The following is a 23,191-nucleotide window of genomic DNA, read 5'->3' on the forward strand; positions in this document are numbered from 1 at the left end:
GTCTCTATGTGCATAGCATAAACATGGCATATATACATGAATGCAAGCAAAAGCACTCATACTCATAAAATAAAAACAAATAATTTTCACATTAATACATTTGTAACAATTGAATTAAATATCTTTTATATATGGATGCTACATGGATAGATGATGTGCGTGTGTGCGTGTGTGCGTGTGTGTATACATTGTATGGGGGGGGTTAAGTGTACTTGTAGTGTCAGAGTTTAGGAGTCAACCTTGGGTGTTGTTCTTCAGGTACTGTCCTCATTGTTTTAGACAGGGTCTCTCACTGGCTTGGAGATTGTCATGGAGGCAAGACTGGCTGACCAGCAAGAGTCCCGTCTCCACCTCCTTGACTGGAACTGCATGCATGCACCATCACACTTGACCTTTTATGTGAGTTCAAGGAATCAAGCTCAGGTCTTCAAGCTGCAACCACATTACCAATTGAGCCATCTCCCAAGCCAAAGGTGTCTGTTCTGTTTTAAATGCACACTGACACAATTACCTTTATCTTAATTTATTAATGTACAAAACAAGAAGGCTCTGGGTTTTGGGGTTTTTTTTTTTTTCTTTCATAAGTAGCGCTGTTTTATGTGAAGTGCTGTGTTGATTCTGTTTGGGGAAATGACACTCCCTGTTGCAAGTTGTCTGGAGAGCTTGTAGCCAGGAGACCTCCTCTTCATTTTTGCAGTGGTCCTAGTGAGGCCCATCATATCTGGTACTCGCTGGAAGCAATCACTTTACCACCTTCTCTCCAGATCCCAGGCCTTCCTGCATCCTGTCTTCAGCAACTTATCTAAGTGTCTGACCCGGAAGCCAGACTTTGTGTGTTTAGACCAAGCGCGCATGCTTCCTAGCTGTGTGACCTTGGGTTTGTTACTTCTCTGAGTCTCTATTTCCTTATCTGTGAAAACAGGAAAGTGATTGCATCCTTCTACAGTCATCGGAGGTCAACAAGTAAATATGTGGGATGCTCATAGGACAATGAAAGACCCAGCCAAGTCTGCTGCACATAAGTGAATTTCCAGATTTTATTTTTCCACGTCACCTTTGTAAAAGAAGGTCTCTGGTTGCTGAGCTTTTCTCTCTGCTGATCTCCCCTCCCCCATCCTATTTTGAACCTGCTCTCAGCAAACAGAGTGCTCTAAAGATGCTGGCTGTGTACAAGTCGGTATCCATAGTAGGAGCAGGGCCCAAGCCCAATCTCTAGACTCCCTCTGACTTCTGCAACAACTGAAGATCCCTCCAGGGTCAGGGGCAAGGATCTGGGTCTGATGGGCATCCCCTGGGATTTCCCAGCACCGTACATCCTAGGACAATATTTAGACAGGGATGTGTAGATAGTGGTAGAAGCAGAGACTACTTATTAAGAAAGGGGGCACTTCTGTGGGCTGAGGAGATAGATCAGGTGGCAAAATGCTTGTCTTGTAGGTACAAAGACCTGAGTGGGCTGTCTAGAGCTCATGTAAAAATGCTAGAAATGTTGGTGAGACCTTATGGGTGTAGCTTTTGACATTAGTAAGAGACAAAGTCTCACGGAAAACTCCCTGATCCCATGGCTCTCACAATCTTTCTGCCTCCTCTTCTGCAATGCTCCCTGAGTCTGAGGGGTGGGAGTTACCTTGTAGATGTAGCCATTGGAACTGGATTCCAGGACTGTGCATATTGATTGGTTGTGGTTTTCTGTAATGGTCTCCACCTGTTGCAAAGAGATGTTTCCTTGATGAGAGGCGTGGACTATACTTATCTGTGGGTATGAGGATAAATATTTAGAGTGTACTTAGGGATTATGCTGGCTTAGTAAAGTGTTGGTTGTAGGTTCTCCTCCAAGATCCATGACTTCCCTAGCTCTGGTTAGCTGCCCAACCATGAACAGAACAAGGACAACAAAAATAGATATGCCAGAGAGGTCCTCAGCCCTACACAAACAGCTACAGAATGCTTGGAGTGGGAGAAATAGTCTTCAGGGAAGAGCCCATCAACAGTTATTCAATATCAAATGGCACGCCCTGAAAACATATACATGCCTGCAGCATTATCCAGACAGCGGGTATATTTACAAATATATACATACATATATATGTATTCACATACACACACATATATATTATATTATATTATATTATATTATATTATATTATATTATATTATATTATATTATATTATATTATATTATATCTATTATATCATATCATATTAATTATATATATTATATTATATTATATTATATTATATTATATTATATTATATTATATTAATGTTAGGTTTCAAATCTAATCTAATGGCTGAGGTTCCTATTTAACATATCAAAGCAGACTACCAGATTCTCCCTGCATACCTTAGTCCCTACCTGTTACAGGGACCTCTTTGCTGGCATACCCCACCCCCTACCCTAAACTTCTCCATCCCTGGGATGGCATGCCCTTCCCCCAGCTGCCCTTCTCTATATAATTCAACCATTTTAGTTGCTCATCCTCTTTGTATCTTTGGGTTTCTCCCTCCCCCCACCTTACATGGCACAACTCAGTCTGACCATGTCCACTCTGGACTCTCCCAGAGGTCCCTGCTTCTGGCTATACTCTCCTACATATTTATAATAAATTTTCCCCTTTAGCATACCCAGGAGCAGTCATATTTCCTTTCCTTTTCTTTTTTTTTCATTCAGTATATACATATACACATGTAACAAAAATTAATGAAAATAGAGGCCATGAATTTGAAATAGAATGATATACAGGAGGGCTTGGAGGAAGGGAAGAGAAGGAAGAAATGCTGTAATTATCTTTTTATATCAAAAATAGAAGAAAAAAATATGGGCATGGTGGCCATGTTTATTTGTAATCCCAGCACTGGGGAGACTGATACAGATGATCCCTAGGGTTCGCTGGTTACCTAGGCTGGCCTAGTCAGCAAGAGTTAGATCACATCCAAAAAATAATGTAGATAGTATCTGAGGCATGACACCCAAGGTTGACCTCTGCTCTCCATACATGCACACGATGGAGGGAGTGGGGAGAGGTGGATAAACAGAGATCACTTCCCAAGAAGGAAGTCTACCAGAGCTGGGGGAAATGTCAGTGGTTCAAAGGCAAAGGCTGTACAAAGGACTGGGACTTCAACATTCCAGAACTGAGGGCACTGGGATCATTCACCCAACCCACATTTGAGCATGCTGAACTGTAACACAGTTCAGTCTATGCGACAAGCATTTCCAGTCTTCCTCTCTGCCACTGGCTTTTTCTCATAGGCTGACCCCACTCTCTGCCTTATTGCCCTATTCTTACTCAGTCCAGGGTTCAGGGCCTCCAGGCAGCACACTCAACCTACTGGCTGAGATGACATTAGAGGTCCTGGTTTAATGCACTCTCATGGCTCTGATTGCTTTGCCCAAGAATGTCTGTCTTTCCGGGCCACAGGATCACGTGGGCAACAGGGTCTTCAGGCTGGAAGCATGAGGGGTGGATGTCCATAAGATTCTTGTTAAGACAGGAAATCAACTCTTGAACTGAAAGGTTGGTTAGCAAGTCTCAATATAAGAAGAAGTAGAGGATAAAGAGGGAGTTGTGGAGAAGGAAGAGAAGGAGAGGAAGAAGGAAGAAGAGAAGGAGGAGAAGAACAAAAAGTACCTGTAGTCATTCATGGAACCATCTGCTGGGACCCCTGTACCTCTCTCATCTGTGGAGTGTAGGGGACCACTCCTCAGCAGGATGTCTGCAGACTCATGTGTTCTGTACTTGTCCCTTCCCTCAGACAGCCACTCATCCTTCCTCCTTGAGGTGATTCCAGTGAGAAATGTCCCCTGTAATCTTGGGAATTTGAACACTTGGTCCCTGCTTGGTGGGGTTGAGGTGGTGCATCCTTGCTGGAGGCAGGCTTTGAAAAGGAAAAGCCTCATCTACTTCTAGTTTACTCTCTCAGCTTTGTGCTTATGTTTGAAGATGGGAGCCCTCAGCTTCCTGCTCCCACCACCAAGTCTGCTGCTTATTGCCCTACCTCTAGTCTACCATCATAGACTCTTATCCTTTTGGAACCATAAGCCAAAACAAACTCTTCCTTAAGTTGACCTTTAGTCATGATGTTTTATCACAGCAGCAGAAAAGTAACTCATACACTCCATCTCATCCTGTGTCCAGCAGAAACAGCTTCAGTGCATGCTACTGATCCATGCTCCATACACTGCTAAACATTTGGGCACTTTCTTTCCCTCTCCATCCTATCTCTATCTCCAACTTCGGCAGCCTCAGCTCAATTGCATTCTTCCCTGGATAAAGCCCTTGAGTTTCCAGCACACTATTGGATCTCATTGTTTCCTGCTAACTGGGCCTCAGATGGACCCAGCTTCCTCTTTGACCACAGGGCCCATTCCTTCACATCATTTTGTGCTAACTGTCAGTCTAGTCCCTGACACGGAATCCATGCCTCTCAATGGTTCCTGCACTTCCTTTGCCCAGCCATGCTGTCTCCCATAGGGAGATTTTCTTCCAGTGTCTGGTGGTAGAACCTTTCCCAGTAGGCTGGCTTCTGGGTAGGGTACTGGTTTAGTGAATGCAGCTCTGTTCAGTGAGGGGACACTGCTTCCTTTTCTAGTGATGAGTCCCCAGTGCCAACATGAGTAAATTAAGAAGACTCTAAATTAAACATTATTTAGATACAACAGCAATCGATGCATACACGAACCTACAGATCCCTGAGTGTAACCCTGCTGGAACCTTAAGGACAAAGGTGATTAATTCCAAGTAGACAGCCGGACTGTCATATTTGTCTGTCAGGGAATGCCTGTGAGCTGCAGAAGCATGGCCCTTGGAATATGCCAGCACTCAGGTCACGATGAACTGATTTGGGCTGAGTATCAACCAGTAGTGTCTAGTTCTATAATAGGTGAGTGAGATAACATCAGCACCATTCAGTGTCAAAATAATGCATAGCAAATTCCATTAGCTTGGACTGAGGGAAATGCTAGGACATTAGCGGAAACATGACTTGTGGCAGGAAAAGAATGTGGCAGGTGCCAGGTTCTTCAACTCCTGTTAGCCATGACCTCTTGTCTGCTTTCCCTCCTGATCAACAAAGGAGTGTGTAGGTCCCTTGTTCTCCATTGCCGCTCTTCTCTGAAGGTGACAAAAAGCATGTTGTTTGTCTTGTGTGCTCATTTAATGATTTAATAAAATATGAGAGGCTCCATGATCATAAAATGACAGCTTCTTGCCAAAGATCAAAAACCTTAAGAAGCACTCATCCATCCAGAATCATTGGGAAATTTGTAGTGGCTACCTGGGCTGGCCACCTGCCATCTGCCAGACTTGACATTTTTGACATTTGTCTGTGGCAGGCAAAGGAACAGACACCGCAGTGGCTTTCACCCCAACTGGAGTTCCCTACAGTCTTGGTTGAGTTCTCACTCCTAATCTATACTGAAGCATTTGCTTTTCCCTCCTGTCTCCATCTGCCCCAGACCCTGGGATAGTTGTTACCTTTTTGGTAGGATCCATCAAGTACTCCTTGGATTACCTAAAACTTGAAAAAGGACAACCAGCCTGAATGAGGACAGCCTCCATAAGCTCCTATGTTTGAATACTTGGTCCCCAGTTTGTGGAACTGTGTGGGAAGGAGTAGGAGGGGTGGCCTTGTTAGAGAAGGTCTGTCACTGGGGGGTAGGCTTTATGTTTCAATTACCAGTGTCTTTCTGCCTTGTGGTTGTGTCTCAAGAGGTGAGCTCTCAGCAACTGCTCCAGCACTGTGCCTGCCTGCCTGCTGTCATGCCCCTGGCTATGATAGTGACGGACTCTAGCCCTCTGAAACTGTAAACCCCAAATAACCCCTTTCTTCTATAAGTTGTCTTGGTCATGGTATTTTGTCACAGTAATAGAAAAATAATGTAGACAGCCTGCTAGGCACATCTTCAGCACCAAAACTGGTTCACTTAGCCTGAGCAGGGTCCAACTGTGCATTTACCCTACAGTTCACTCTGTGACCACAGAAAGGAATTCCCATGGCCTCTCCGTTTCTTCTTTTCATCATCAGTACCATTAAAGGGATTCTCCTCAACCTCCCAGGGATCTTGGGAGGAGTCACCCTACATAGTTTGTATAATTCTTTTTAGACCCCTGAGCCACATATTGGGTTTGTGTCTCTACGTGGCTCCCCTACATGCCTCCATATCCAACTTGTGGTCCGTGGGCTGCATGGGACCAGGGACAGCTATAGATGTAGCCCAACACAAAATCATAAATGTACTCAAAACAAGAAACTTTGTTTTTTCCAGTTTTCTGTAACTTGATTGGGGGTGTGAACTTTGTCTGTGACAGTGCTGTGGCACAGTATCAAGAAGCTGGCATTGGACCTATGACACCAGGCGTCACAGTGTCAGGCATCTCATTCAGATCTTTCATTTTGTTGCAGAAGAGACCAAGGCTCAGAGAAACTACTTGCCTCTTAGAGTCCTGAGTGGAAATCCATGCACATGGAGTCCTGTGTTGATTTATTTTCTTAATAAATACTTAAATCATGCTTATCAGTACTGGCTCAGGTTATTTACAAATACTAGCACTTTTTCTTGTGTATGTTGCTGGAAATGGTACCTGGAGGCTTTAGACATGCTAGGCAAGCACTCTCCCACTGAACTACCTCCCCACCTTGACCCCTCTTTGTATTTTACTTTGAGTTAGAGGCTCACTAAGTTGCTCAGGCTGGCTTAGAACTCAGTCATGGGATCCTCCTGTCTCAGCTGCCCCAATAATTTGGATGCAAGCCTGGGCCACCAGGTTCAGCAATATCAGTATATGCAGAAACTCTGGGAGATGACTATGTTCCTAGCCACACTTTATAGCAGGGAAGCAGAATGCTAACTAACCTACACAATTCTGACTGTGTAGCTATAGGAATAAAGAGGCAGACCTGATAAAAACGGCTCTGGACTCTGCCTAAAGCCACCACCCCAGGCTCTGTTCTGTGACACTCCTCACTCTTCCTTGATAGCAACCGCAAGTCCAGTGTCCACCTCTGTTTCTGCTTTCCTCCACCCCTCTTTCACGCTCTTCTTCCTTCCCCCTCTCCCACTGAGCCATCACAATGAAAAAATGGAGTGGAAGCGACTCTTTAGAGGGATCTTCTAGATCTTTCCAAGTTTCCTTTTCAAAACTCTACTCTCCCATGGAGGATGAAAATGGAGGATTTGCTTGGGGGGGGGGGCGTGCAGGAAAAGAGGAGTGAGGACGAGTTGGAGCTCATGTCCCTGGGCTGACCATTGGTCACCCCATCTCTTGGTGTTCTCCCCCAACATCCTGCAGGGTGGTGGCGGCAGGGAATTCCTCCTGCGACTCAATCCCCGTGGACTCAAAGCTGTTCTTGGGATGTCAGTCCAGGCCACTCGATGTGGCCACAGACAGGCTTCCAGTGTGTCTCAGTAAGCAGGAGCAGAAAGACCAGTTTTTGAGATTGTCAGAATGAAAGGGGCCGAGCTATGGAAAGCTGGGTGAAAAGGGGGCCAGGGTGTAGAGACCAGGTAGAGTGTGAACAACCGAGGGACCCAGGATAGCAGGTAACTTCATACACCTGCTTCTTCAGGCTTTAGGAGCTTCTTTAACCTCCAGGTGTGGGCAGGAGTTCCCAGGGTTCATGATTTCTTTTGCTTGCCACTTGGAGGTACATCTATTAATTTCTGTCTCTCTTCCACCCATTAAATGAGATCAAAGAAACTAACAGGACAGAACTCTCCCAAGGTGATGCAGTGAGGGGGTGGCGAGCTAAAGACAAGCCTAGCTTTTCTAGGGGCAATTGGATGCTGTCCAAATAGCACTGTTGAGGAAGAAAACTCAGAGCAATCTCCAAGCCAGGCACAAGAAGCAAGACCAGTTCATGAGCCTCGCGCTTCAGCCCTTTCCACCTCTGCCACACATTTGGAAGCACAGTCCCTGGTAGACTACTGGTCCTGAGATAGTAGCCATCGGAAAAGGCTTTCGATTCAGTTTATCAGTGGATGTCCCCTTCTTCAAAATGGCACATTACATGACAGTGATGTGCCTTCTTTGCCTTAGTGGAAAATAGGTTAGCTGAGTACTCAAGAGATTTGGAACTGATTGATAAAATGTGTGATTTCTACGAGCCTCGAGGCCGGTAGAGGTTGTTGGAGGGACCCAGTGTCTGTCATAACTTTATGCACCTCTTAGGTTCCAGGCACAGTTCAATGTGGGACAACAGACATGTCGCCCTGAACCTTCCCTGTAGACCTGAGACAGAGAGATTCTCACGAATACCTCTGTTTTGTAGACAAAGAAAATGAGGCTCAGAGAGGTCTGGGGTCTTTCCTTGTGTCACACAGGTGACTTGGAGTGGCACAGTGACTGCAGACCAGACTCCTGACAGTGGGAGTCATGCTCTAGGTTTGTCTCGCCCCTTAAGAAGTGCCCTAACCCATGTGGTCTGCCTGTTAGAATTCCTAGCCACTCCCCCAGCTACATGGCCACTATGCATCGTCCAGTAGCCAGGCGAGATGCTTAGTCATACTAGGGCCTTATGTCCTACGTAATCCGTGGGTGATCACATAATCTGCGTGCAGCATGATCATGCAATCTATGGCTATGTAAACCCAATATGCGCATATGTGGGGCGGTTGGGGGGCATCTATAAAAGCCGGTTCCACCTATTCCTTCTCTCTCTTTCTGCACGGTCATCTTTTCTATTCCTTTTCCTTAATAAACTCTTATAGTGGATTTTGTTGTGCCTCGTGGCTTCTTGCACAGTAAACAGTGCCACTCAAATAACACCACCTTGTTTAGTAATTTAGCCCGAGAGATAAAGTGCAAACCTTTTGCAGGAGGCTACTGGACCTGGCTCGGGACCGTCCATTACCCTATGACTCTGCCTGTGCCAGGAACTTCACACTTTAAAAATAGGTTCAGCTGTATGCTGGATTGATGACCTTCAGCCAGTCACACCTGAGGGTTTACATCACCAGCCTTTGTGTTTTATCAGCAAAGGGAGGAAAGCCTTCCCGCACAAGGTCAGGAAGGCAACCATGCAGCTTGGAGATAACCCCCAACTCAAAGCCAGGAACCCTAGGAACCCAGCCAATATCTGCCTCCTCCCTTTCCCCTGCTGAGCTTCTGAATGCCCTCTGAGATCACCCTGCAACTGATTTGCGCCCTGCCAGATGCCTCAGCTATGACTCTTTCCTGCACTTGGCGCATTCCCTGGTGGCGATCTCTGAATTCTCTTCCTTGGCTTTTGTCTGCTCTGTTCTGAAATTTCTGGAGAGCTGGGCTATGAATTTACCTCTTAGAGCAATCCCAGAGCAGAGCCCAGCTCCTGACATGTGCTATTCCCACAGATAAAAGCCAGTGGGATGAAGACAGGAACCCCATGCAGGCCCTTGGTAATTACTCAGGATTTGGATTTGCCTTGGGAAGCCCAGTGTGCCTGAACTGCTCTCCATGAGGACAAGGGGTGAGAGCTTTTTTTTTTTTTTTTGTCAGTTTAACAAGAATTTCATTAGCCTCTGTGTGGAGTCTAAAGCGGTTAGGGCAGGGGCTGATCTGATGAACAGAGCATGGCCCTGTCCTAATTTCTGACCTCATCACAACACCTCTTGCAAAGCTCCAAGCAAACAAACTAACCACTCGAGGAACTTTTATCATGAAAACACCCTTGTCCTCGTCCTTTTTCAGGCTGAAAACTCAGCAGAAAAGGCATGTACGTAGGCTCTAATGCAAAAGAGATATGGGGTGTTTGCCTTCTCTCTCCCCCACACCCTCGATGCACAACATAGAGTACGTGGAACAGGGTGTGCAACCCTCTGGACGCAGTCCACCTGCTGCTCTACCATCATGCCTGTGAGCATGGGCACAGGAGCACCTACTCCGATGGCACTCAGTGTGATGGGCAGAGGCACCAGGGGTAGGAGGAAGACAACAGAGTCTGAGGTGCCCTCACCTCCATATGAGCAAAGACTGAGGGACAGTCTATGTGTGACCTGAAGGTAAACAAGTTTCTGGCTGGTGGGCTGAGCTTGCACAGGCCTGTGGCAGGGCTACGCTCTCTTGGCAGTAAACCTGTGAACCATTTCACCAAGGAGTGTCATTAAACCAAGTCATTAAAGACCTCATGGAATCAGATGGTGCATGAAAAGGACCTGAAGTAGGAAGACACATGGAGGGGGAGGCCCTTGTTTTGGTATAGCATGTGTTATGGTATTTGTGATGTGTTTAGGGAAACACAGCTTACTTGAGTATGCATTTATGTGCAAATATCACCTCGACCTCACTAGACACAGCCCCAAGTACTCAGCTTTGCTCATTTTGGGGGAGTCTCTCTCTCTTTCTCTCTCTCTCTCTCTCTCTCTCTCTCTCTCTTTACACAAACAATTTTTTTTTTGAGACAGCATTTCTATGTGTAACCATCCTGGCTGTCCTAGAACTCACCTGTAGGTCAGGCTGGCCTGGAACTTACAGAGATCTGCCTACCTCTGTCTCTCGAGTACTGGGATTAAAGGTGTGTGCCACCACCACTTGGCACAAAAACATTTTTTTTACATTTATATTGTAGTGGTTTATATGAAAATGGTCCTCATAATCTCATAAGGCATGGCACTATTAGGAGGTGTGGCTTTGTTGGAGTGGGTGTGGCCTTGTTGGAGGAAGTGTGTCATGGTGGAGGCTTGAGGTCTTACATGCTCAAGCTATGCCCAGTGTGGCACACAGTCTCCCTCTGCTACCTGTGGATCAAGATGTAGAACTCTCAGCTCCTTCTCCAGCACCACGTCTGCCTGCATGCCTCCATGTTTCCCGACATGATGATAATGGACTAAACTCCTGAAACTGTAAGTCAGCCCCAATTAAATGCTTTCCTTTATGAGAGCTGCCATGGTCATGGTGTCTCTTCACAGGAATAGAAACCCTAACTAAGATGTGTATACATGTATGTATTTATAAAAGGAAGAGTGTACAGGCCATGGCCTATGTGTGTGGGTCCATTCGTTCCCTTCCATCATGTGGGTTCTAAGGACTGAACTCAGGTCATCAGGGTTGACAGCAAGCATTCCACCCACTGAATCATCTCATCAGTCTCCATTCTGAGAATTCTTTTCCTTTTTTAAAGTATTATTTGTTTTTATTTTATGAGTATGGGTATTTTGTCTGCATTATGTCTGAGCACCACATGTGTGCAGTGCCCATGGAGAACAGAAGAGGGCATTACATTCCCAGTAACTGGAGTTACAGATGGTTGTTAGCTGCCACTTGGATGTTAGGAACTGAACCCAGGTCCTTTCAAAGAACCACCAGTGCTCCTAATCACTGAGCTGTCTTTTCCTGTCCCTATTCTAGGAATTCTTAAGATACTATCTCTTCTTTCCCCTCTTATGCCAACAGACAACTGCCTTTCCCTCCCAGTCTCTCTTCTTTCAGCTACACCTTACTGTCCTCCTGGGGTGTGGGGCTGCAGAGCATCTTGGCACAAAGTACTACCTCATGAGACAGGGGGGAAATAGAAACCTAACTCAATTCATTGCTTGGCAAGATTTAGAAGGCATCCATTTCAATCATACTATCTCTTTGGATGAGAAATGAGACATAGGATAGAATGTTCCAGAACATTATTATGAGCATCAGGGCCTTGTGAGATTTTGCATTGACTTGGGGATGACATGCGAGCTGGCCTGCTTGGTCTAGGTTCCAACCCACTCCATCCTGGTTTGTGATCTAAGGGAAGTTACTGAACATCTGTGGGCCTTGGCTTCTCTTTCCAATGAATGAAGAAAAGCACTGCCAAATTAATGTGTGGGGACATATCTGAAGCCTGACAATCCCGTTCCCACAACACAAAAGAAACATCACAGATTGACAGGTAAGTGTAGCATTCATCCACCACCCCAAGCATATCAGACTGGCATCAACCTCACATCCTGATTACATCTTTTTAATGACGTGGCTGCAGCAATTTCTGCAGTCACTGATCCTGGAGCTGTGTCGTGTTGGAGAAGAACCTCCCTGCCTGTGACTTGCTCTATGCTCACATGGATGAGCAGTATACAGATGCAGCCTGCCCAGCAAATCTGAGTCTGGAAAGCATGTGGGGTCTATTGCATTGGACGACAGGTACCTGTCAATGCAATGTTTTGTTTTTTTTTCTTGGGGGGATACATGTGCTTCTCACCTACATGTGGAGGAAGGGGAGGTGTTTCTGTGACCCAATATTTTTACAATGATGGGGGGATAAAATCCAAGACCTCACTTATGCTAGACAAGTGCTCTACACCCCCAACCCTAGCAGCACCGTTCTCATGCACTTGGTTTCTACCTTCTGTACTTTGCTTCCATGTATAGCTTGCACTCCACAGAGCATTTTAATAACCACTTTATGCAGCCAACACTCCCTTCTATCCACCTTTCCTTTGTCCTTTCGTTCACACAGCTCCATGTAGCTTTCTAGGTTTGTTTTCCTATTGTTTAAAAGACGCTATTTTGCCTTTCTGCTCTGATTGTCCTAAAATCAAATTTTGCCTCATTCTTTTCTTGGAGATATTTTTAGTTGCTTATATAGAATTATAGGTGGCAGATATTTTCTTTCTGCACTTTGAAGATGCCATTCCATTGTCTCCTGGCTCACATTGTTTCCGTTGAAAACTAAGCTGCCTTCGGTGCACATGCAGCTGACGGAGCTTTCAAAAACAGAGCATACCACGCACGGAATCAGCAACCAGATGAAGATGCACATGGCCACCCACACCTCCAGAGGCTCTTTCCCAACACTGCCAGCACAAGCTGGCTTTTACTCCTTTTCTGTGCTGTATTTGAATGGCCTCACAGGGAGACTTGTGTTGGTTCCAGTTGCTCAGAATGTCTGCGAGGACTGTCCATGAACCTGGTCTGGTATCTACGGAGGCTACACTCTCAGTGCTGTGTGTTGCTCCATGCTAGGAGGCTCTTCAAAATCATTTATTTTTCCTACCTTGGGTGGGCCTTTGGTCATGGCACCTGGTGCTGAGTATTCTAGTACATTACATGGCTAACCAAGGCATGGGGCCACATAGGTCCATGTTGCACATTCACAGCCTCTGTTGGTGCTGCAGTCATTAGCAGCAGACAATGGCTGTGATTTCCAGCTGCACTTTGTGAGTGATTCGACTGTTTCATACCACACTGATCGAGAAACTGACTTTTTAATCTCCATCACCCAGGGGGATGCCCATTGCTGAAACCCCAGGCTTACAGGACACACAGGCCTGAGAGCAGAGGTACAGGGCATGAACCAGAGGCAGGGCTGGCTGGTTCCAGATCCTGAGGGCAGATATAGCAGATCTTAGTTCTGTTTTACAGGATGAAGTGAGAACCTCCAGGAAGCTCCAGGGACTTGCCTATGGCCACACAGCTGGCAGGAGACAGGCTCTAGTGCAGGCTATTTTGCTCTGTCCCTGATCCCCAATCAGATCGTGCCAGAGGTTCACTGTTTTCTTTATTTCTGGTACAGCATGCTGCCTGCTTCTCTTGTCCCTGCGCCTGACAATAGGTATTGTCTCTGGGTCTTTTTGTTCCATGGGTTGTTGTGCACAGTCTCCCCCCTCCCCCTTGCTCCCCACCTCCGCACCAGTAAACGATGGAAAGTCGAACATATACAACATGACTTTCCATTCTGTTCCATAGCTGATTTGCAGGTGAGACTGAAGATCAGAGAAGTGACACGATTTCCTGAGTTTATAAAACTACCTGGTGATGCTGGACATGGTGGCACACGCCTTTAATCCCAGCACTTGGGAGGCAGAGGCAGGTGGATCTCTGTGAGTTTGAGGCCAGCCTGGTGTACAAGCAAGCTCCAAGACAGCCAGGGCTACAGAGAGAAATCCTGTCTTGAAAAACCACAGAACCAAAACAAAACAAATTACTTGGTAACCAGGCAGACTCCAGACATGCTAAGCCACTGCCACCTTGCCTGGTCATTCCTCTGGCCTCCTAAGATGGTGATGGGCACAGCACAAGACAGATTTCTGTTTCATATCCTTGGCATGAATGGATGTCTGCTTTGAGAAATAAAGTAAGAGAGTTATTTCCAGTGTGTGTGTGTGTGTGTGTGTGTGTGTGTGTGTGTGTGCGCGCGTGCGCGCGCGCAGCTGTGCTGTGGTGGCCCCAGCATATCAAACATTGTTACAGTTCTTTATTTCAATCTCAAAATCTTCACTTGAGCAAATCTTGACCACAGATACTCTTATATATTTTTCAAATAAATTAGTGACTTTGTGTATTTGTGTATGAAGCACATGCAGATGCATTTATACATGTATGGAGGAGTGCTTTATGGGTGGCCCTGACTTGTGCAGAATAGTGATGGAACTAAAGAATAATAGTATTCAGTGCTCAGGGTGCTGTGAAGGCTTCCTGGAATGTGAGGAAGCATACTTTTAGTTTGGTGCAAGGTCCAGCATGTGAATAGAAATGGGCCCCAAAAGAACCCTGGTTTGTGCTCTGTGTATGTGCTCACAGGTCTGTCCATCCATCCATCCATCTTGTCTATCAGTGGGTCCATTCATCCATCAATATTAACTAAGTACCCTACTTTCCTTACATATGGCCTGGGCTGGGGAATATACACACAGGGTTAGGATCTCTCTCTCTCTCTCTCTCTCTCTCTCTCTCTCTCTCTCTCTCTCTCTCTCTCTCTCTCTCTCTCTCTCCTCTGTCTCTCTCTCTCTCTGCCATTCTGCTTCATGGTTGGTTCTCAAGATGTAAGCTCTCAGCTACCACTCCAGCACCATGCCTGCCTGCCTACTACCATGGTCTTTGCCTTGATGGTCATGGACTTTAAGCTTCTGAAGCTGTAAGCCCCAAATAAACAGTTTCTTCTGTAAGCTGCCTTGGTCATGTTGTCTTATTAACAGCAATAGAAAAGTAACTAAGACATGAAGAGAGACACCTAAGATGATCCCCTCGTATCCACTGAGCATGTGCACCTACACATGCATGAACACATACACATACAAATGGAATATAACAAGTCAACCACAGAGTCTTGCTTTGGTGGGAAGTAGGGGAAGCTTGTGATTGTCCTGTTTCTTCATCTGGCTGGAAACCCAGTAGCAATTTCTAAGGCGTTTCAGGACTTACAAGGGGCACAGCTGAGAATTCAACCTTGACAGTAAGAAGCAAGATGGACACAGAAAGAGAGAGAAAGAAAGCCATCTGCCCAGGGTCACAGCACAACAAAGACCAAGATGACAGAGCACCGATGCCTCTTAACTTCCAGAGGAAGGATCCTATCACAAAGCACTCAGATAATCCAGCCGTGATTTCTGTCATGATGGTAATGCTAAATGCTTCCTTTTATGAGTTGCCTTAGTTATGGAGTCTCTTCACATTAACAGAAAAGTAACTCAGGCAGGTAGGTGTGTAAGGGAGCGATGTTAGGTATTAGGAAGATGCTATGTCAGGGAGTGGGGGTGTCGGAGAGAGGGCGTGTAGGAAAAGATGGTGTGACAGGAAAAGCGTGTCTAAGAGTCTGGGCAGTGGAGCCCACAGGCCTTGACTAAAGTCATCTCTGCTGACCTACCTTCTGCGATGGTGGGCCTCCTATTTAACATCACACACCCACCTTTAGCTTAAAAACAGGGAAGCTCGCCCCAGTCTGCGGGATTGACATCGCGTGGGGGCGAGACGGTGTCTGCTCTGTATTTTAATAACATGGCCAGCTCCTCTGAGCTCAGACAATATTTCTTCTAATTAATGTTGTGCTGGATATTAAATTTCTGACCCAAGCCTTCACCTTGCTGAGGAACCCAGAGGCACATTGCAGAAAAATGTGTTGCTCACAGTGGAAGGAGGTAGGCTCTTTGTCCCCTGTCCCAGCTCCCCACCCCTCAAGTCAGGCTCCTTGGTCCCCTCATCAGCACATTTAGATTTAGGTCTGAAGAGCTTGAAAGAAGCCCCCCCTGAGGAGGGAACCTTACCCAGCTGGCCTCCAGGGCGTCTGCATTCCTTTGTGGCATTTGGTGGATATAAACAAAGTAAACAAGACTGACTGGCTTAGCCTGGAGGCTGACTGGGTAGTTCTCAAATTGGAGCCACAGGGCCTTTCTACAAACACAGCCAGTCAACCAAAGAAAAACAAATGTTTCAACATCTGTCTTATTTACACAGTGTTCCATCAGAACCTCTGGGTACTTTTCCCATTTCTTCCTGTGGTACTACTCTGAGTGGACAAACTCACATACTCTGTAGGGACATATCCACATCCATTCTAGCACAGAAGCGGGAGAACCATTTTAAGGGGGGGAGGAGAGCCATCTTGAGGGGATGCAAATTTGCAGAATTGGGCACACGGGTGGCATACCTACTATGTGTAGCGAAGTTCTTCAATGTAGCCACTGCCCTCCCCATTTCACTGGAGTCCCCATTAGGACAGAACCAACCTGCTCTTCAAGTCTTGCTCAGCAATTCTTGTCATCACAGTAGCCTCTTCTCAGCCTTCCTGACCGGCACTTGTCAGTCTGCTGAACCATGGTCACACTGGCTGTGTCTTTGGCCATGGCCACACTGGTGAGCTGGCTGATCCCAGGAGTCTTTAGGCTTCTGGGAGGAGGTGAAGGAGTGAAGGGTGGCCACGGAAGCCCTGCCCCTTCGGAAGGTCCCAAGACGTGTTGTTCTGGTTTCTCTCACGGATTGAGAACAGAAAAAAGGAAGTCTTGGTGTAGCGTGGTGAGCCCTTTCCATGGGCACAAAGGGTGTGTACATTCCAACCAAAGTGAGTCAAGGTCTCCAGTTCTCCACTCCTATGTCTGAATGTGGGGCTTCTCACGGCCTCCAAGTTCCGTGGTAGACATTGACAACAGCACCTCCACAAAAAAAAAAAAAAAAAAAAAAAAAAAAAAAAAAAAGTGTTCACAGTCAACTCCAGACCTTTAAACCCCAGTGCAGGGAGATGGGGGAGCAACAGTCATGGTCCATGGTGGAAGGAGAGAGAGTAGATTTCCCAGTCTTGAAGCCTGGGGTCAAGTGTAGGTGGAGACCTTGAAACAACACTTCACTTACTCTCCTTCTCAATCAACACCATCACCTGATGATATAACTGTGTTAGTAGGAATGAAGATATTCTAAAGGGCCGGATGCACCCCTCCCGTTGACTGTTGAATTATTCAGACAATGGTCCCCAAGGACTTGAATTTCTCAAGGATCTCATGCTGGGAGAAAGAAAAGACAGGCAGAGGAGGAACTTGTCTCCTGAAGAGAGATTTCACACAGTTTTGACAGCTTGTCATATTACCTTGCAAGGGAGGCTGGAGCTGAGACAATGACAGGCAGTGACTAGGGTGGGACCACACCTTGACCAGGACAGCCTAGTTATGCCAACCCTTTGTCACCTATTTAAATCTAAACCTCATGTCAAGCCCCCGAAGATGGACTCACAGGGTGTGTCACTGGATTTCTTTCTTCTTCCTCCCAATATTCATTTTTAGCTACAAATTCATTTCTCTGTCTTTTCACTATTAATTGTCTCCTTATTTGGCTTATTGAGGATGGGTCTCTGAGCCTGGCTTGCTAGGACCTCCAGGACACAGGTTCTGACCCCAAAAACTGTAGTAACAATTGATGTAGATAGGGTAAAAGAGCCTGCCAAAGAAACTCACCCTGGTCCTAAAACCAAAACCAGTGGAAGAAACACTTTGGCCCTGAAACCAGAACCAAAGAAACACCCTGACCCTGAAACCCCGAGTGAAAGAAACACCCTGACCTTGAAACCTGAGCCAAAGAAACCCACCCTGACCCTGAAACCTGAGCCAGTGAAAGAAACACTTTGGCCCTGAAACCAGAGCCAAAGAAACACACTTTGGCCCTGGAACCAGAGCCAGTGAAAGAAATACACCCTGGCCCTGAAACTAGAGGCAACAGGCTAAAAAGGGCCAGTGAAAGAAACACACTTGGCCCTGAAACCAGAGCCAACTCTGCCCCTGGCCAACTAAACCAACCAATCCCCAAACAGGAAAACCAACCAATCCCTGAGCAGGAAATCTTCTTCCTGGAAAAACTCCGCCCCTACGGAGCCCTTTACCTGTTCAGTTAGCAGCTGTCCTTCTCTGCCCAGGCAGAGGCAGCCACTCTCCTGGATTCCCTCTTCCCAAATAAATCTTGCTTGAAAGAGTCTTGAGTGAAGGTCTTCTTTGGCTGGTGAGGAGCAGAGTCTCGGCTGGGAAGCTCCCTTGGGAGCAGAGCAGGAGAAGAAACAGATACTTTTGCTAGGCAGCTCCCTTGGGGTGTGTGTATGTGTGGAGCAGAAGTGAAAACTTTTCAATGGAGCCAGAGCAGATTGCTACATTTTTGCACCGGTTTCCACTTTAGCAGAGTGAAGCAGAAGAAGCAACATCTTGGGCCACAGCTGAGAAGAAATGGATACCTCTGCTGGGATGTTCCCTTGGGGGAGCAGAGCAGAAGAAGAAAGGGATAACTCTTTTGGGAAGCTCCCTTGGGGGCGTGGGGTGTGATTGTCTTTCAGAGAGGAGCAGGATTGCTACATCCTTCAGGGAGACCATCCCCCACCTCACCCCAGCTTCAAGTATAACCTGACTTCCCAACAAGTCAGGCTACTTCACTCTTCACAGCTGGAGGCATCCAGGGTACCTCCCTTCACAGCTGTAGGTATAGCCTGACTTCCTGACAAGTCAGGATACCTTTCTTTCCAGAACTGTAACACTAGCAGGTATAGACGGACTTCCTGACAAGTTTTCAGAATTGTAACACTTGCAATAGGGTCTGCCTATAGTATCCACTTCACAGGTCATTCTGAGAAATAAATCTATGAAGAATACAGATTTGAATGTAGAAATCGGGTAGAAGGATATCTTGGAGGTTAGTTGACGTTTTGAGATAAGGACCAAGTCCAATTCCCCAAATTGCCAATATCCCACATGCTGCAGCTCCATCCTGTTATGTGGGATCAGGACCCATGTTTGGGGGGGAAGTTGGGGGGGGGGTGCGTGGGGGTCCGCAGGTGGGGTGAGGCGTGGTGGACAAGTCCGGACGGCTATAGCGGCTAAGACTACCAGAAGTTAGAAGGAGAGCAGAAGATGGAAGAACCAGCAGAGCAGGGAGGAAATAGAAAGAGGAGCGGGGAGAGGGAGAGAGAGAGAGAGAGAGAGAGAGAGAGAGAGAGAGAGAGAGAGAGAGAGAGAGAGAGAGAGCATGTGGGGCTCTGTGTGTGGCTTTTTAAGGTGGGGACGAAGTTGCCAGCCGATGACGTAAGGCGCCAGACACGACCCCGAGCGAGCTGCGCATGTACAGAATCCTAACAGGAAGCCCTTTCCAAAATGCTCTAGAAGCAGAATGATGAGATCAGAGTGGGGCTTGTGGTCATTCGCATTTGACTTCACTTGTCTGCGGGGCTCAGTAGTTAGGGTTTCGATTGTTGCGATGAAACACCATGACCAAAAGGCAAGTTGGGGAGGAAGGGTTTATTTGGCTTACACTTCATCACTGCTGTTCATCACTGAAGGACGTCAGGACAGGAACTCAAACTGGGCAGGATCCCAGAGGCAGGAGCTGATGCAGAGGCCATGGAGGGGAGCTACTTACTGACTTGCTCCCCATGGCTTGTTCAGCCTATCTTCTTATAGAACCCAGGACGAGCAGCCCAGGGATACCACCACCCACCATGGGCTGGGCCCTCCCCCATTGATCACTAAATGAAAAAATGTCTTCCAGCTGGATCTCAAGGAGGCATTTCCTCAACTGAGGCTCCTTCCTCCGATGACTATACAGCTTGTGTCAAGTTGACACCCAAAACCACCTAGTACAGTCCATGTCCTCTACCTTCTGAGACTGTCTTGACACACATCAGAGGCTGTCACCTTAGCTCTTGGTCCAGGATATAGCAGTGATCCCACCCCTGAAGTACTGCCTGGGTGGCATCCATCCTGGGGAGGTGCTGGGTTTCCTAACCTCAGGTGCTAGCTAACCTCTCCTGCTAGCTGCTGAGTGCCTGCTCATGTGGGCAGGGCTTCGATGATGTCATTGATGCCATCATCCACTGAGTGGCTCCACAATGTCCTCTACCCTGGCCTGTGGAGGTAAGACAAAGACTGGCTGTTAGTAGTACTCATGTAGTACTCATTTGAAATATGCATTTTGCTATGGTTTTAGAAAGAAGTGGTAATTGAACTATTCCACTTGTCCCCCCTCTAAATTTCCACTTTTAAACAATGTCCTTCAATTATACCAAGATCAAAACATATTCACTTGAGAGGCTAATTTATTATTTGTCATATTGCTGGTAGGAAGGAACAATGGACCCTGTGAAAACCCCTGGCCCTGTAGAGATGTTTGTGGACATCATTGCAGACTGGTAGTCACACCCAAGTACCTCTCCCATGACTTGTCATGCTGACGTCACTTCCTGCAATAGTCTAGCTTAGCAGCCTCCGGCTCCTAGGGCCTTCTGTGCTGTCTTATCTCTGCTCAGTGTTTCCCTTGTGCATGCTTGTGAATATACACAGCTGGGAAAAGCTGACACATCCATCTCCTTTCTTGTCAACTGATAAAGCAATGCGCGAGGGGCCTAAGCTTCCCCTGGGGGTATCCCCATCCTTTCCCCAGCAGCAGGGATGGTCTTCCTGATGTCCTGGGAAAAGCAGCTCTTTTTTTCTGTTTACTTGCTGAGTTGACAGGATGTGGCTTCCCTGCTGTGGGCGGCCTTCCTGCAACTTTAGAGAACAGTGCCCAAGGCTGAAGCTTGCTGAGAGCAAAGCAAAGCTTCGCCTCAGGACCTTTGCGCGGCCCTTTATCTCCACTAAGTCGCACCCCCCCCATACCCTTCATAAATGAACCTCCACCTCTGAATTTCTGTCTATGTAGGCCAAGTTGAGCTATGATAACTCCTTTTATCTCCCATGTACACCCTCCAAAGAAGATTTACTAGTGACACTTTGACCACGTGGACAACATTAACAAATCATGTTCCCAACCCAGTTTTTCTTCCATCTCATTTTGAAAAATCAAGTCCAGGATAATGAAACAGCTTAATAAAACAATGCACGCTTAGAGTCTATGTGTTTGAAGTGACAGATAGCTCCTGGTGATGTAAAAGGACATTCCCCTCATATAAATGCTCTCACCTCCTGGCAGGCCAGATCTGTCTGCACTCTTCCTCCTCTGCATATTGCATGTCTCTCCAAGATGCCTTTCATTATTGTGTTGTGACATCGAGTTGGCCTGTGGGACTCTTCATCTGCTCAGGCATTCCATGAGGGCTGGTCATTTCTAGACAGCTTGTGTACAAGCAGTCCTATGTATAGGGGTTGGCCAATATTTTGTTGAGTAAACAGCTGAGTGATTGACAGGAGCTCATTCCATCTACCTGAGCAGTTTCATGGAGCAATTCATCTATTTTCTGACTTGTTCGACCCAAAAACCTAGGTGCTGAAGGTCCTCTTACTCTCTGAAGTCTCTCTCAGTGTGTGACGCCTTCTCAGGAGCTGAAAGTAGCTGGATTGACCATTTGTTTACCTCCTAGACAGCAGCCTGTGCCATTTTAAAAAGTGGCGTTACAAATGGACAAAGTTCAGCTGGCCAATCCCTGTAGACAACTAAAAATTCCTTTTGATAAAAAAAGTACACTTTACTTCAAACACATAGAATTTAAGCATGGGCTGTTTCATTATTCTGAACTTGATTTGACTTTTCAAAGTGGGATGAAAGAAAAACTAGGTATGGGGACATGATTTGTTAATGTTGTCCACATGGTCAAAGTGTCATTAGCAAATCCTCTTTGGAGGTGTGTACATGGAAGTGACAGTGGGTCCTATGTTAGTGACAGAGTCTTGCCTCGTGACTCTAAATCACAGGCCTGTGAAACAGCAGGGCAAGGGAGCTGCCGGCTGATTTTGAACCTCGCAGCAGTGGGCAGCTCTTGGTTTGAAAGCTGCTTAAGCAGAGTGAATATGGCTCTGTCCGTTTCCAGCCTTATGCTTCCAACATCCAACCCAGCTTAGCAGGGACAGTGAGAGAACCATCAGTCTTCAGGGAAACTGGAAATGAACTCATGTGACCAGCATCTTCTCAGGGACTCCTGGTAGCAGCAAGCTGTGGTCAACCCTGACTCATGTTGAGCTATTTCTAAGTGCATCCCTCCCTCCCTCCCTCCCTCCCTCCCTCCCTCCCTCCCTCCCTCCCTCCCTCTCTCTCTCTCTCTCTCTCTCTCTCTCTCTCTCTCTCTCTCTCTCTCTATGTAATAACACCATCCCTTGCCCATTCAGGATAATTTTCATTTTCATGGGACAGGAATGCCTCTAGCCAAATCACATTCATCTTTCACCTACAATGTCCAAGGCACAGACAGTTTGGAGAGGGTCCCTGTTCTGGGATTCTGAAGACTAGCTGCTGACCTGTCTGTTTATGACCTGTGTGTTCTTAGGAAAAGCGAAGCCATCTTCTTGCTGTCAAGGACTGAACTAGGAAACGACTATAAGTGCCCTCCTATGTCTGATGTTATCACCCCTGGGATCTTGCTCTCATAATTAGGGTTTATATATTAGCTACAGAAAGAGATAACTGATCTTGGTTAGATAGCCTTACAGTGAGAGGAGCTGGCTAGTCCTTCCTGCCTCAAAGAAAACTTAACAATTCGTTTCCCTGTGGCCTAGCATGTCCTCAGGTCCACAGAACAGAGCCCAACTGGCACCCATGAGCCACAGTGCCTGACTAGCTGATGAGCTCTCTAGAAGTCTATCAGTTCCTCATTTTACTTACACACACTTTTTTCTCTGGGCTAGGAGTATTTCACTTCTTCTTTACTGAATAAACTCTTACCATATTGCAAAACCAGTTCCAGTATTCCTTTTTTTTTTTTCCTAGAATGTCTTTTCTGACCTGCTTTGGAACACTGAGTATATTCATCTTTAACTTCTGAAGTATGCCTATTTTTCCTGACATATTTATTGAAGGGGGAAAAAAAATCCTTGGCATGGAGATTGAGATAGGTTCAAATACACAAATCCCCTTCTAAAAGGCAAGGCACTGCATTGTAGTAAAGTAAGACGAGAGTTTTAGCAGAGGAGAGCACAAACATCAGTGAGGGAAGAGTCCAGAATGAACCCAGTTGTAAATGGCCTCCTCACTGGACCACAGGCTGCCAGCCAGCGCCTAGAGGATTTTTTTTTTTTTTCAGCACTCAAAAGTTGTCTGCTTGCTGAGACTATGTAAGCTCTGAGCCTTTCAAG

General features: G+C 46.5%; 1 long non-coding RNA gene across 1 annotated transcript; it reads right to left on the reverse strand.

Annotated features, from left to right (window-relative positions):
* Nucleotides 1-491: 491 nt before the first annotated feature.
* Nucleotides 492-16,707, reverse strand: LOC121824330 (uncharacterized). Its single transcript, XR_006066173.2, has 3 exons — nt 16,397-16,707; nt 1,628-1,705; nt 492-910 (listed from the first exon to the last, which is right to left on the reverse strand). It is a non-coding gene; the product is annotated as an uncharacterized LOC121824330 (long non-coding RNA).
* Nucleotides 16,708-23,191: the final 6,484 nt, after the last annotated feature.

The sequence above is a fragment of the Peromyscus maniculatus genome, chromosome 20 (genome assembly GCF_049852395.1).
Source record: "Peromyscus maniculatus bairdii isolate BWxNUB_F1_BW_parent chromosome 20, HU_Pman_BW_mat_3.1, whole genome shotgun sequence".
In the NCBI taxonomy this organism is placed as follows: Eukaryota; Metazoa; Chordata; class Mammalia; order Rodentia; family Cricetidae; genus Peromyscus; species Peromyscus maniculatus.